Below are 12,845 nucleotides of genomic sequence, written 5' to 3' on the forward strand. Positions count from 1 at the left end.
TCCTCGGCCTGGGAGCAGCTCCTATATGGGCGGTGACCTCGTCTGTCGTGTTCTGGGGAAATAAGCCGGGAATTGCGGGAAGTGACGTTTTCCGGGCAGCAGGTGGCACCCTGTCCCGTGCATGGGAACGGAGCCGAGCGCTGTCCCGGCTACAGCGCGTGGCAGGGGGGCTGGGGGTGATTAAGCCTCAAGTCCGACCCACCGAAAAGCGTTCACGTCCAATTCTACAAATGTGTCCTAAGGGAATGGCTTGAGGAATCCAGAATATATAAAGATGCACGCCCCGGCCTGACTCATGCAAGCAGAAGCCACCCGGCGCCCGCAGGCGGAGAATGGAGGGTGTTTTGTCCCCCAGACTAGAGATCGCAGCTCAACCATGAGACGGTAGACGCGGAACGATGCTCGTGGCCGAAGAGCACACGCGTGTGTCCGGGGCACAGCCTCTGCTCCGTGAAGCACGTACAGGGCGCCCGGGGGGCTCAGCGGGTGGCGCCCTCAGCCCAGGCCGTGACCCCGGGGTCCCGGGATCGAGTCCCGTTGTCGGGCTCCCTGCATGGGGCCTGCTTCTCCCTCTGCCTGGGTCTCTGCCTCTCTCTGTGTGTCTCATGAATAAATAGATAAAATCTTTAAAATAAAAAAAAAGGTACGCATCAACATACAGACACGTGGACACTGGACTGATAGTCCTTGCACAGCGACGAAGACATCGTTTGGGGCGCTGGGGTTGGTGCTGCCCGAACTCGCCTCCCCCCGTAGGAGCTGCTGCAGCCACCTACCCCGGACCTGCCGGCTGCCCCTCCCGAGACGGCCTCACCGCGGGGCCCACCCAGCCGGAGGCCCCCAAGGGTCCCTGCGGGGCGGCGCCGGGCTTCGCAGGTGCAGGGAGGGACCTTCAAGAAGGCGGGACCCGGCTTTAAAAACAGGATTCGGGGGGCGCCCGGGGGGGGCTCGGTTGGCTGAGCGTGTGACCCTTGGCCTCAGCTCGGGTCACGGTGTCCGGGTGTGGGACTGAGACCCGCGGGGGGCTCTGCACTCGGCGCGGGGGGCTGCGTGAGATGCTCTCTCTGTCCCTCCCCTGCTCACACTCCCTAAATAAGTAAGTAAATCTTTTTAAGCAAAAAATAACATCAGAAAGAATAAGCCTAAAGCCATGTTTGTGCAGAGCTCGAAGCGCGAGGGCTGTGGGACGCGCCGCGCCTCCTCCCAAGTCCTGAGCTGAAGCCCCGACCCCTGCGACCCGGCCTGTGCTGGTGCCTGCAGACGGGGCCTCGAAGGACCCGATTTCCTTAGAACGTGCCCCTCCGGGTGGCCCCGATCAGGGCGACTAGTGTTCCCAGGGGAGGGGCAGTGCGCACACGGACCCGCGGGGAGGCCTCGTAGGGACCGAGGGTGCAGGACGGAGGCCCCCAAGGAGCCGGCCCTGCGGTCGGGGGGCGAAGGCACCCGGGCAGCCCCGCAGGCTGACACGGCCACCCCTCTTGTCTTGGGCCCTTAGGATAGCGCTGGAGGGGACGCTGGCGCCATCGCTATTACTGTTTTATGGACAGAGAAATCGTGGCCTGAAAAGAGGAGGCCAAAGTACTTGAGGCCCCGACGCCCAGGTCCGTTTCCACACAACAGGACGCCCCACGACGTGGCCCACAGACCAGTCTACCTGCGACTTCTTTCCTCCGTCCCCTGAGGCTGCCCAGGCGAGGGGCTGCGTGGTGGGCCCAGCCCCCCCCGGAAGGGTTCCTGAGGCCGCCCTCCCGTCTCATGGGTGAAGGAACAGAGCCCCCCAGGGAGCCCCGTTCGTGCCTATTGCACGGGGACCCCGTCCTTCCTGCTGTGAAACCGCGGGGCCTGCAGGGCGGCAGAGCCCCCTCCGGCTTTCCCCACTCAAAAGAGAGACACTAATAGCAAAATCTCCCTCTCGCGTCTCACCTGCTCATCAAGGACAAGGGCTGATGAGATCTCGCCCCGCAGGATCATATGGGGAGAGGCCCATGCTTCCAGCTCCCGGTGCGGATCCTCCCACCAGGTCCAGCAGGTGACACCGGGTAGGCCCCGCGGGAACAGGGCCGGGCAAGGCTGGAGAGCGGGGCTGGGGGCTGGGCCCGGGAGCACCAGGGGACCTGGGACTGGCCAGGAAGGCCCCGGCCGGCAGAGTGGGGACGTCTAGGCCGGGGGCTCTCCAGGACCCCTGGGACCCCCCAGGACCCCCAGGCCTCCCCAGGACCCCCACCCCAGGATCCCCAGGACCTCCAGGACCCCCAGGAGACCCAGGCCTTCCCAGGACCCCCAGAACCCCCCAGGCTGTCCAGGGGGACTGTGCTGCCGGCAGCCTGTGGAAAGCGCCAACCAAGAGGACCATAGGCAGCAGGTTGGCACGGGGGGTGGGGGGCAGCCATGCCCAAGGCGGAGGTAAGGGAGCTGCTGTGCACCCCAGCCCACCCGGCCCGGCCCACAGGTGCGATGCTGCGAGTGCAGGTGGGACCCCAGGGAGCCCGGCCCACAGGCCCCGGCCCACGTCCACGGCAGCCCCCGGGGCACCGGCTCGTCTGCCCTCTCCCTCTATTTTTATTTTTGCGGACAGACAAGGAAGGGGGTTCTGAAGTTCCCAGGTCGTGTGAACAGCAGGTGAGTGACCAGCAGGCCTGTGGTCACCTAGTCTGGACTCCAAAGCCCGGGAATCACTTCCTCGTCGCCTGCTTGCAGGGTCAGTGGGCACAGGCCGCCCCACTCAATTCCAATCTCTGCTGCACGACCGGCGGGGCTGGCTGGGGTCCGGGTGTCGTGGTCTGGGGAGGCCCCCGGGCGGCCGCACACCGGCCTCGGCTGCCACACGACCCCTCGGGCTGCCAGGGGTCCCCCGTGCCCCTCACCACACCCGCGTTAGGTCTCAGGGACCCCCCCCCCGCCAGGTTGGGGACGCGGTCACAGCCCCTTCTAGGCCTCCGGTCCTGCGACCTGATGAGACAAGATGCTGCGAGACAGGTTGTCGGGTTTTGTCTGTTTGTTTCCATTTCTTCCTGAGGCGCTGCTGTAAATCCGCGTGGGGCCATGAGAAATATGGGAAATCAATAAATCTCTCATCTGCAGAATTCTAATTTTTTATGAGGTTTCTAGGACAGGAGTAACGCGGAGCAGAATTTCACCGTCAGGAAAGTACCCCGAAGAGCGCCTTTGACACCGGATGGCAGGCCGGGCGCAGGCGGGACGTTCGCAGCAGAGGCCCCCGGCAGAGGCCCACGCGCTCCCTTAGCCACGACTTCAGATATGAAACCCGGCGGAGGACGCGGCTCCCAAGTGATGCATGAACCCACTTTTCAGTGTTTCCTGAAATACCTGCGGGACGTGGAAGGCCTTCTGGCCTCAGGACGCCGACCGGCCGGTGGGCGCCTGAGCTCGGGCCTGAGCCGGCCTTGGGGTGCCTGCAGCCCGCCTCCCGCACCCACAAATCCACCAATGCGCTCGTTCAGCCAACGCGTCTTCACGTCCTGCTTTGTGCCCTGCTTGAGGGATGGGGCAGGGGTGGGAGACGAGAGGAGGCGGAGGTCCAGGCCCGAGGCTTGAGGGATGGGGCAGGGGTGGGAGACGAGGGGAGGTGGGGGCCCAGGCCCGAGGCTTGAGGGATGGGGCAGGGGTGCGAGAAGAGGAGAGGTGGGGGTCTAGGCTCGAGCTTTGAGGAATGCTGCAGGGTGCAAGTAAAGGGGAGACGGGGGTCCAGGCCCGAGGCTTGAGGGATGGGGCAAGGGTGCAAGACAAGGAGAGGCAGGAGTCCAGGCCCGAGGCTTGAGGGATGGGGCAGGGGTGCGAGAAGAGGGGAGGTGGGGGTCTAGGCTCGAGCTTTGAGGATGCTGCAGAGGTGCAAGTAAAGGGGAGGTGGGGGTCCAGGCCCGAGGCTTGAGGGATGGGGCAAGGGTGCAAGACAAGGAGAGGCAGGAGTCCAGGCCCAAGGCTTGAGGGATGCGGCAGAGGTGGGAGATGAGGGGAGGTGGGGGTCCAGGCCCGAGGCTTGAGGGATGGGGCAAGGGTGCAAGTAAAGGGAGGTGGGGTCCAGGCCCGAGGCTTGCGGGATGGGGCAGGGGTGCGAGAAGAGGGGAGGTGGGGGTCTAGGCTCGAGGCTTGAGGGATGCTGCAGGGTGCAAGTAAAGGGGAGACGGGGGTCCAGGCCCAAGGCTTGAGGGATGGGGCAGGAGTGGGAGAAAAGGGGAGGAAGGGGTCCAGGCCCGGGCAATGACTCAGGAGACGATGGGTGAGTGTGCAGCCCGGTCCTTGAAGTGAGGGCGGGGTTGGGCGTGGGGGAGGCCAGGGGTGCGGGGGTGCAGGTGCCTTGGGTGCGGGCGTGTGGGAGCGGAGCCTCTCTTCCTCGTCCACCTCGCTTCGGAAAGTAACTGAAGGCCGTCACGTGTGCGTGGAGGGCAGCTTTCATTTTATTTTTTTATTTTAATTTTTATTTTTTTAAAAGATTATGTATTTATTTATTCCCAGAGACCGAGAGAGAGGCCGAGACCTGCGTGGACGGAGCAGCGGGCTTTGTGCTGGGGGGCCCCATGGGGATTTGATCCCAGGCCCCGGGGTCACAGCCTGGGCTGCAGGGGGCATGAGGGCAGCTCCGAGACCCCGGCTGGCGTCTCCCCGCCGCCCCCGGCCCCGCGCCCGCCCGGGTTACAGCTCCCCGTCTGCAAACGACGTGCTCTAAGCCTTGGTTCAGTTGGATAAATACATGGAGAATTAGAGACCACAGCTTGGAGCCATTTCACCCAAAATCAGACCGTTCGGGGGACTTAGAATCTCAGTCTCCGTGGGAAGGGATCCTTGAAGACCTTTAGTAAAACTCTTTCCATTTATACTTCATTCAATTCTAGAAAAACTATTACATAAATTCTGTATCAAAATAATTTCATTTTCCCCTTTTTAAACATTATTCCTACAACTCACCAGGAATAAAAGCAAAAAACGCTACAAGAACAGTTCTAAAATTTCAAACTGGTGAAAAGCACTTGACGGGATGAGCACTGGGTGTTATTCTAGATGTTGGCAAATTGAACACCAATAAAAAATAAATTTATATTAAAAAAAAAAGCATGTTATCCCAGTACCACATAAGGAGAGACTTAGGTGAAATGTTTCCTTTTCTTTTTTTTTGTTTTGTTTTGTTTTGTTTCCTTTTCTTAATACTAATGATGACAACGAGTGAAGTAGGAGGGGATGCTGATGCTCAGTCTCAGGGGATGAGCTGGGGGGACGGGGCCGGGGGGATGGGACCACACCAGGGTGACCCAGCCGAGGAGACAACCCAGGCAAAGGCCCGGAGGAAAGCGAGTCAGGTGCCCTAGGGTGTTAGACGGTTCAGAATTATAGAAGCATAGAGGGCAAGGAGAATTAAGGAAAACAGAGGGAAAAAAAAAAAAAGCTGAACGCCCCTACTGTCCACCTTTGGGGACCATCTGCTTCTAACCGCAGGCCCCGCTCTCGTCCCGGCAGGTGCCTGCCAGCTCTGGGCTGCGCAGTGGCCACAGTCGGTGACGGCCGCGCTCAAGCCTCCAGCCACGCTCAGCCCTCGGGGATCCTTCTCTCCACTGCGTCAGCGGGTACTTGGCACTTGTCGTGCCCCAAGCGCAGTGATGAGTGATCCTATCAAAAGCCTAAGTGGTTTTAACTTGAATAAAGGATCGTTATGAGCCAAGGTCACCGCACCTGGCGAGCAGTCTCCTCCCGCTTGTCCCTTCCAAGCCCTGGTTTTGATCCTCCCCCAGGACGTCTGACCCTGCCTGGCACCTGCCTCGATGTGCCGCAAGGAAAAATCTGGTCTCTGGGCTGAAGAATGTAGCTCTTCACAGGGGGAGTTTACGGACAATCTGGCCCCTCCGTGATCCACATCAGTGACCCCCCACAACGTTCTCCTCCGAACAACCATACGGATATAAAATAAAATGCTTCTTCTACTAATGCGGCCTCAAGACGGGTTACCTGCCATTTACTCTTGCCCCACAACCAGGTTGGTTGTCCTCTCTAAGCTTTATCTGGGTAGAAGTGAGACCTAAATAGAATTTCTGCCTCACGTACGCCTTTATTTCCAATAGGAAGGCTTCCAGGAAGGGGAAACGGTCTTAGAAATTAGAATAAAAGAAAAATGTATATCTTTTGTTTGTATTAGTCAAATATTATTTTCCATATCAGAAAGGGAAATGGAACATGAGAGCCTCCTGACTCTGGGAAAAGAACTAGGGGTGGTGGAAGGGGAGGTGGGCGGGGGGTGGGGGTGACTGGGTGACGGGCACTGAGGGGGGCACTTGACGGGATGAGCACTGGGTGTTGTTCTGCATGTTGTCAAATTGAACACCAATAAAAAATAAATTTATTAAAATAAAAAAAGAATTATTTTCCAACTTGATAAGTATTTTTAAAAGTACTTAATAAGAGATGGAAAGCCCATGCTTAGGAGACTCCCGCTCTTGCTTTTATTTTTTTGTATTTTTATTTTTTTTTCCACTCTTGCTTTTAATGCCTTCCTATCGCCACTTGGAAATTCTTAATGATTTCTGAACAAAGAGCTCAATTCGTTTGTTACTGGGTCCTGCAAATTATGCTTCTGCTTTTGCCTGTAAGTGACACAGAGGCTCTCAGATGGGCGGGCACTGAGTGAGCAGCAGTCGGGGAGCCAGTGGAGAAGACGGACGCATGCTAGGCTTTGCATGGATAACTGAAGCAAAGGTGGAGGCTTAAAATCCTGCATTAATATACTTTGTGGGAAAACACTAAATAAGTAAATAATACCAAAAAAATTAATATTAAATTAAATATTGATTAATTTGGAAGAAATAACCTCCCAAGATGGCTCTAAAATGTAAATCCACTTTTGCTCTGTCCATTCTTCTCCCTTAGGTGGCCGGTATATACCCCTCAACCTGCTTCCACCTCCAGACAAGAATCCGTAACATATACAGACCAGCAAATAAGTTTTTACTTGTCAGAGAATTTCCACAAGGTGTCAGCCTTGGGCTAAAATGATAAAACCAACACCGGGCCATAGTTTTCACTTAAAAAAAAAAAAAAAAAAAAGTTCCAAGCCTCCATTTTGAAACCTATGGGTCCGGATTTAGGGTCTTATATTAGGTCCCATTTGCTGAGTGCCTAGGATGTGCTGGGCGTTTAGCACACATTATTCGCAATCCTTAAGATAACCGTCTACTAATGTAAATTCCCATTTTACAGTTAAAAAGAGCCAAGATTCAGAGACGTTAAGTCAATTTCCCAAGCGGCCAATAGAAGCCAGAGTTAGTGTTCAACGACAGAACTACCCGAGCTCAAATTTTGCTCTGAAGACATCAGACAAAGACGATAGGCAACAGGGTTCCAAGAGTGGATGCCAAAGCTTCGGGATCTCTCCCCTGCTCCTGTCCAGGATCTAGTCTACGTCAGCTAAGCGCGGCCCGAGTGCCACGCTCGGTCCTAGCAGCTGCCCTGAGTTTATGGGAACAACAGAGACACCCAACAAGGCCGTTCCCAAGGAGGTCGAATCCTGCAAAAGGACATTCCAGTAGAACTCTGTTGGTCCCGGTCATCATCTATTATTAATGTCATATGGCATTAGAGTCAAAGGCAATGTCCAGGATAAATCAGGGACATTAATCCTGCTTAACGTCAGATGTTCCTGACCGGGACGTCATCTGAGGGTTTCCTGCTCTCAGGAACCTCTCTGTACGTGTAATTTCTTAACCAGACCTACGAACTCAGCCCCTCCCCTCTAAGGCTCTGGCCCGTTCTTCACTCATTTAGGAGGTGAATCAACATTAAGTTCGCCTTGCTGCCTCTTCTGGTCGCGCTGTAGCGGAGCCTCACCCCCAAGACAAGACCCCCCTCCTTGTACCAGACACTTGCCAGTTGGAGTCATTGTCTCCCTGTCCTGAACCTGAATCCCTGGCCTTTGAAAGACAGTAAGAGGCAAGAGAATTAATATGTCAGCCTCTGAGTTTGAGTCTGGTTCCACCACTTTTAGGGTAACCAACCCATCCTGGTTTGCCTGGCACTGTCCTGGCTTCAGCTTTCAACGTCTACAGTCGTGGGCAATCTGCAAGTTCGGGGCAAAATCTGCTAGTTGTCACCCTGACTTCGCTTCCTAACTGCAACTGTGAACCATGCCTGATGTGTTAAATGGGCAAACTTTAGTATTTATCCTATTAGATCATTTTGAGGATCAAATGAGGTGTGCATGGTGTTTAGCACAGGATAAGCGTGTAATATACTTTAGCTAATATTATTACTCTTGACCCACTCAGCCCACAATTCTTCCAGAGTAGCCAGGACTGGAAGACAGCTTTGTTTTTGCCAATCCCGTCCCCGAGACAGAAATCCCATCACAGAGCCTGAGACAGAGTCCTTCCAGACCTCCACCTTCCCTCGCTTGTCCCAAATTGCTTGTTTCTAGGCCATCAGCCTTCCTACCTAAGAAACCTAACAGATCTCTTTGTTTTTAACTCTCAGTAAGTATCCTAAGAGCACACGCTCCCCAAAGCCTCAGTGACCAGGTAGGACACTGTCCCCCTCAAGAAGGCTTGGCCAGTGATCATGGGGGGACAGTGAGGAAGGTGTACCAGCAGCCTCAAATCTGAGGGTGGCCGGAAGTGTACATCTTGATCTCATTCACTGGAATAACATGGATTTAGCCTCAAAAAATAATTTTGTTGACTTGGCCAAAAATCCTTCTCAACCCAACTGTATCTAATGTCCTGTGTAATTAAAGATCTTTCTCCAACCAAGCATTTAATGGCTGTCATGTTTGACTACACTTTGACACATTTATCTTCATCATCACTGCAAATACCGCTTTTCACTACTCTATAGAAACACAAGGCATAATCAGATTGTTCCATCTTACAAAATATAATTTATTTTTCTTTGCAACCAGAAAAAGGAAAGCATGGCTAAAAGAGGTGCCTGCTTTATTGTCTTCTTCCCTCTTACGTACACTCATGCTTATGTTCAAAATCATTAAAAATATAAAGACATATTACTTCTTGCCTCACTTAGGAAATCTTGCCAAGATATTCTGACTATATGTTATCTGCTATTTATGAAATAATAACCAAGAGTCTGTAAGTGAAAACAGTAGGCTTTATTTCTACTTTCTAAGGAGAGAATCAGAGGTTATATTTCCTTTTCATAGGATACCATCTTCTACTAGATTTTTAGACTTTGTCATTTTAAGTAAAATCAATACTTTAGGATGGTGATACCTATTTTTCATCCTTTGTCACCTCATCCAAAATCTCTTAGTCATGAGCTGAATGCCGGGCTTGCACAGGAGAGCCGGTGTGGATGATTTCCCACCCCGATTTCTGCGTAACTCAAGTCTACCTTCTTGACAAAACTTGACTGAAGTCCTCACATCCCCACACAGTGGATTTCATTCTCCTCACTCTCCAATCCCTCAATGAGAAGGGGATACAAAGCAGCTCTTTTGAGATCTGTAGTCGCTGCTGTCTCTGGGGGAGAGGGAGACTCATCTATCAGGCCTGCTCTTCCAGCTAGCTGCATGCACCCAGTCCAAAGGAGCATCTGAGGGTGGGTTTTTTGTTTTTTGTCTTGTTTTTTTGTTTTTTTCTTTTTTTTTTTTTTTTTTTTTTTCAGTTCAGTTGGAGAGGCTTGAACTAAAGTATGTGCTTCTGTGGAGACATCTGAATCTGGGTCCCTAATCCACATGCCACATAATTTAACAGAAACCCTCAGAGAATTAAGGTTTCACAGTAGATCTGTCTCCTAACTTCCAAGCTTCAGATTTTACGACTCTGTGATTTAAATTGAGTGGACCTAAACTACCGAGTCACGTTGTATACACAATGAATCATGGACTTTTAATAGTGCGATCTTTTGACAATAAGACTCTGCTCTCTGGAAGAGTCAGTCAGGAAAATGCATAGGGCAGATGATGGTGGCAGGGGCTTGGGGGTGGGGGAGAGAGAAAGAGAACTTTAAAGTACTTTCCTTTGACACATTCCAAGGTGACTGTCAGCATTGCTCAGTCATGGAGATGGTCAATACACTGTCAGGAGCACCAGAGGCAACAGAAAGCAGCCACCTGATGAAAGGATACAGTCTGATAGTCTTCTTCTAAGTCAATCAATCAAAGACTCCTTGGTCCTATTAAGGTGAATGTGTCAGTGTCGTGCCAATGCATATCATCCTTGTCGTGAACATGTGTTCTCCAGGTATCCCTGCAAATGGAGCTTTATGGGACATAGAATCCTAGACCCAGGCATCTGTCCAGCTCTCTCATTTTACAGATGAGAAAACTATCCAAATTGTGAAACACATGCTTATCCAGGTAGGGCTTAACCCCTCCAGCAGGATTTTAGGAATATGAGTTTTCGTTATCAGAAAGAACAGAGGTGGGAAATTACAGGTTTTAAATGTAATCATCAGTAAAAAAAAAAAAAAAATACTATTGCTCTTGATCTCTGAATTATTGGGCCAGTTCCAATGAACTAAGCTGTCCATTAAGTTTGAACTGAAGCCCAAAAGAGATAAAGAAAATTATATGATCTCAGAAAGAGAAATACATGGAAAATTTCCCAGCTCATCATCCATGATTTTTGTACTATCATTTGTAAATCCTAATTTTACTTCTGTCACCCATATCAGCACACTCCATTTGAAGTGACTCTCATTATCATCTTAGACCCAGCACAGAGCTCCAAGGGACTTCTATTTCTGGAGGACATGAGAACTTTCTGAGGTCAAAAAGTCCTGTGCAATCTCAGATTGGTCTATTAACACCATTGCTTCAACGCCAGGGAGATAAATCAGCCAATTTAAGATGTTTATGTATACAAATAGCTCCTTAACTGTCCGCTCAACCAGGTATATGGAAGAACCACTGATTTATTGCCTAGCACCATCTTATCAATATGCACAGGAGCTTCAACCTCTTTAAACTATTGTTCACAAAGTACTGGCATCCTGCTTGTTATTTTTCTTCTGACACAGTTCTATCCATCCATTCAGAAATTCAGACACTTCCATGAACTCATTTAATCTTAAACTCGCCCCTGCCAGGAAAAACCATTTACTACAAAAACGAGTTGATGACTCTAAAGAACAGCTTAAAGGTCTGGCAACATCAATGGCAGCAGGTATCCCAAACTTTAACTCTGTGGATTAATCACCACCAAGATGAAACACAACCCCATACTGGAAAACATGGGACTGAGAATGATACAAGGATGCTCCATTTCCAGATTTGCTTCATGACATATTTCCAACTCAGAAGATTGTTTCTGCCCCCAAAATCAAAGTTGAATGCTTCCCAAGTAAAGAGGAACATAAAAAAAATTAAAAAGACTTACTTGGATCTGGATCCCTCAAGAGTATTAGGGTATTAATGGAATGACAAGCTCACCAAGAGTAGAACAAAACTTGCCACCCCAAAACCCTTTATGTGACTTATAGAAAATCCTTCCTCTCGGGGACCCACTTATTCATTCTTTAATTCATTTTGTAAACTTATAGTGAGCACCTACTCTATGCCAGACACTAGGCCAACAGCGGGGAGTCAAAGACAAAGAAGCTATGTTCCTTCTCTCAAGGAGCGCACCATCAGTCAGATGGGTCAGCAATAACCACACTGCTTTATTCTCACCCACACCTACAGTGAACCCCTGCGTTGTTGACGAGCAGACGCCCGGGTCAACCTCCGACCCTTTCTGTACTTCGTAGTGAATTGGTATTATCATCTCTGCATATCTCCCCAAAGCCTAAGAACTTCACACTTTAGTCGACTCTTCCAATAGCTCCTAGCCTTCTATTAAAATGTCCTCAGTTACTGACCATCCAATTTCACATCTTCTGGAAAGGTCTAATGCCCCTCCATGTGCACGCACGCACACACACGCATATACAGGTGTAGCCTTTGCCTCACAGCCTGCCTAGTGAGTGGATATCTAGTGCTTTGGGTTGCTTTATCCTTCAGATACCGTACCAAGGATGGAAATAGGCAATGAGTCTACTTACCACCCAATACTCCTGATAAGATTCGGAAACATCAGGTAGGCCTGATGACATCAGGAAGACAGGCAGTAGCTAAACCAAAACCCAGGCATAGGACTGGGGGTTAGAGGCACAAATCTTCTACCTACAGAGATGTTACAAGGTCTAGAAAATAGTTATTGTTATTGAGTTCCTACCAGGTCCCAGGCACTGTGTTAAGTATTTAACAGGTATTGCTTAATCCTCACAAAAAGGCTGGGGATCCCTGGGTAGCTCAGCGGTTTAGCTCCTGCCTTTGGCCCAGGGAATGATCCTGGGATCGAGTCCCACGTCGGGCTCCCTGCATGGAGCCTGCTTCTCCCTCTGCCTGTGTCTCTGCCTCTGTGGGTGTGTCTGTGTGTCTCATGAATAAAAAAATAAAATCCTTAAAAAAAAAAAAGTCCTCACAAAAATGCTATTTGTCCTCACTTTAGAGATAAGCCAACTGAGGCCAAATAACTTGCCCAGGACCACATAGTACTAAACAGTGAAGCCCTGATCAAAACCTCCTCAACAGTCTGACTATAAAATTCACTGTATAAGAGGACACAGCTAAAAAAAAACTGGAACCCAAGAGCTTAGGGTAACACCTGGCTATTGAACTCAACTTCTGTTTTCCTGGAGGACAAGATATTAGTGAATACCAGATGTGACGGAAAATGTCCATTAGCTACACAATTTTGCTTCCTGGCGGAGCCTGATTTGCACAGTTTGCTTCCAAATTCTACTGTTTCTGCTGTGCCATGACGCTTGTTTATAAGGCTTATCTGTGACATAGACGTGGAAGACAGTAAAGAGCTCTGAGAGTATCAAACTGGACTCTAATAATAGATGTT

The 12,845-nt window shown here is 51.1% G+C and overlaps 1 pseudogene; it reads left to right on the forward strand.

Moving 5' to 3' along the window:
• Positions 1–12,845, forward strand: part of LOC129498485 (inositol 1,4,5-triphosphate receptor associated 2-like) — a 68,401-nt pseudogene that overhangs the window by 19,515 nt on the left and 36,041 nt on the right.

The sequence above is a fragment of the Nyctereutes procyonoides genome, unplaced genomic scaffold (assembly GCF_905146905.1).
Source record: "Nyctereutes procyonoides isolate TBG_1078 unplaced genomic scaffold, NYPRO_anot_genome, whole genome shotgun sequence".
Taxonomy (NCBI): Eukaryota; Metazoa; Chordata; class Mammalia; order Carnivora; family Canidae; genus Nyctereutes; species Nyctereutes procyonoides.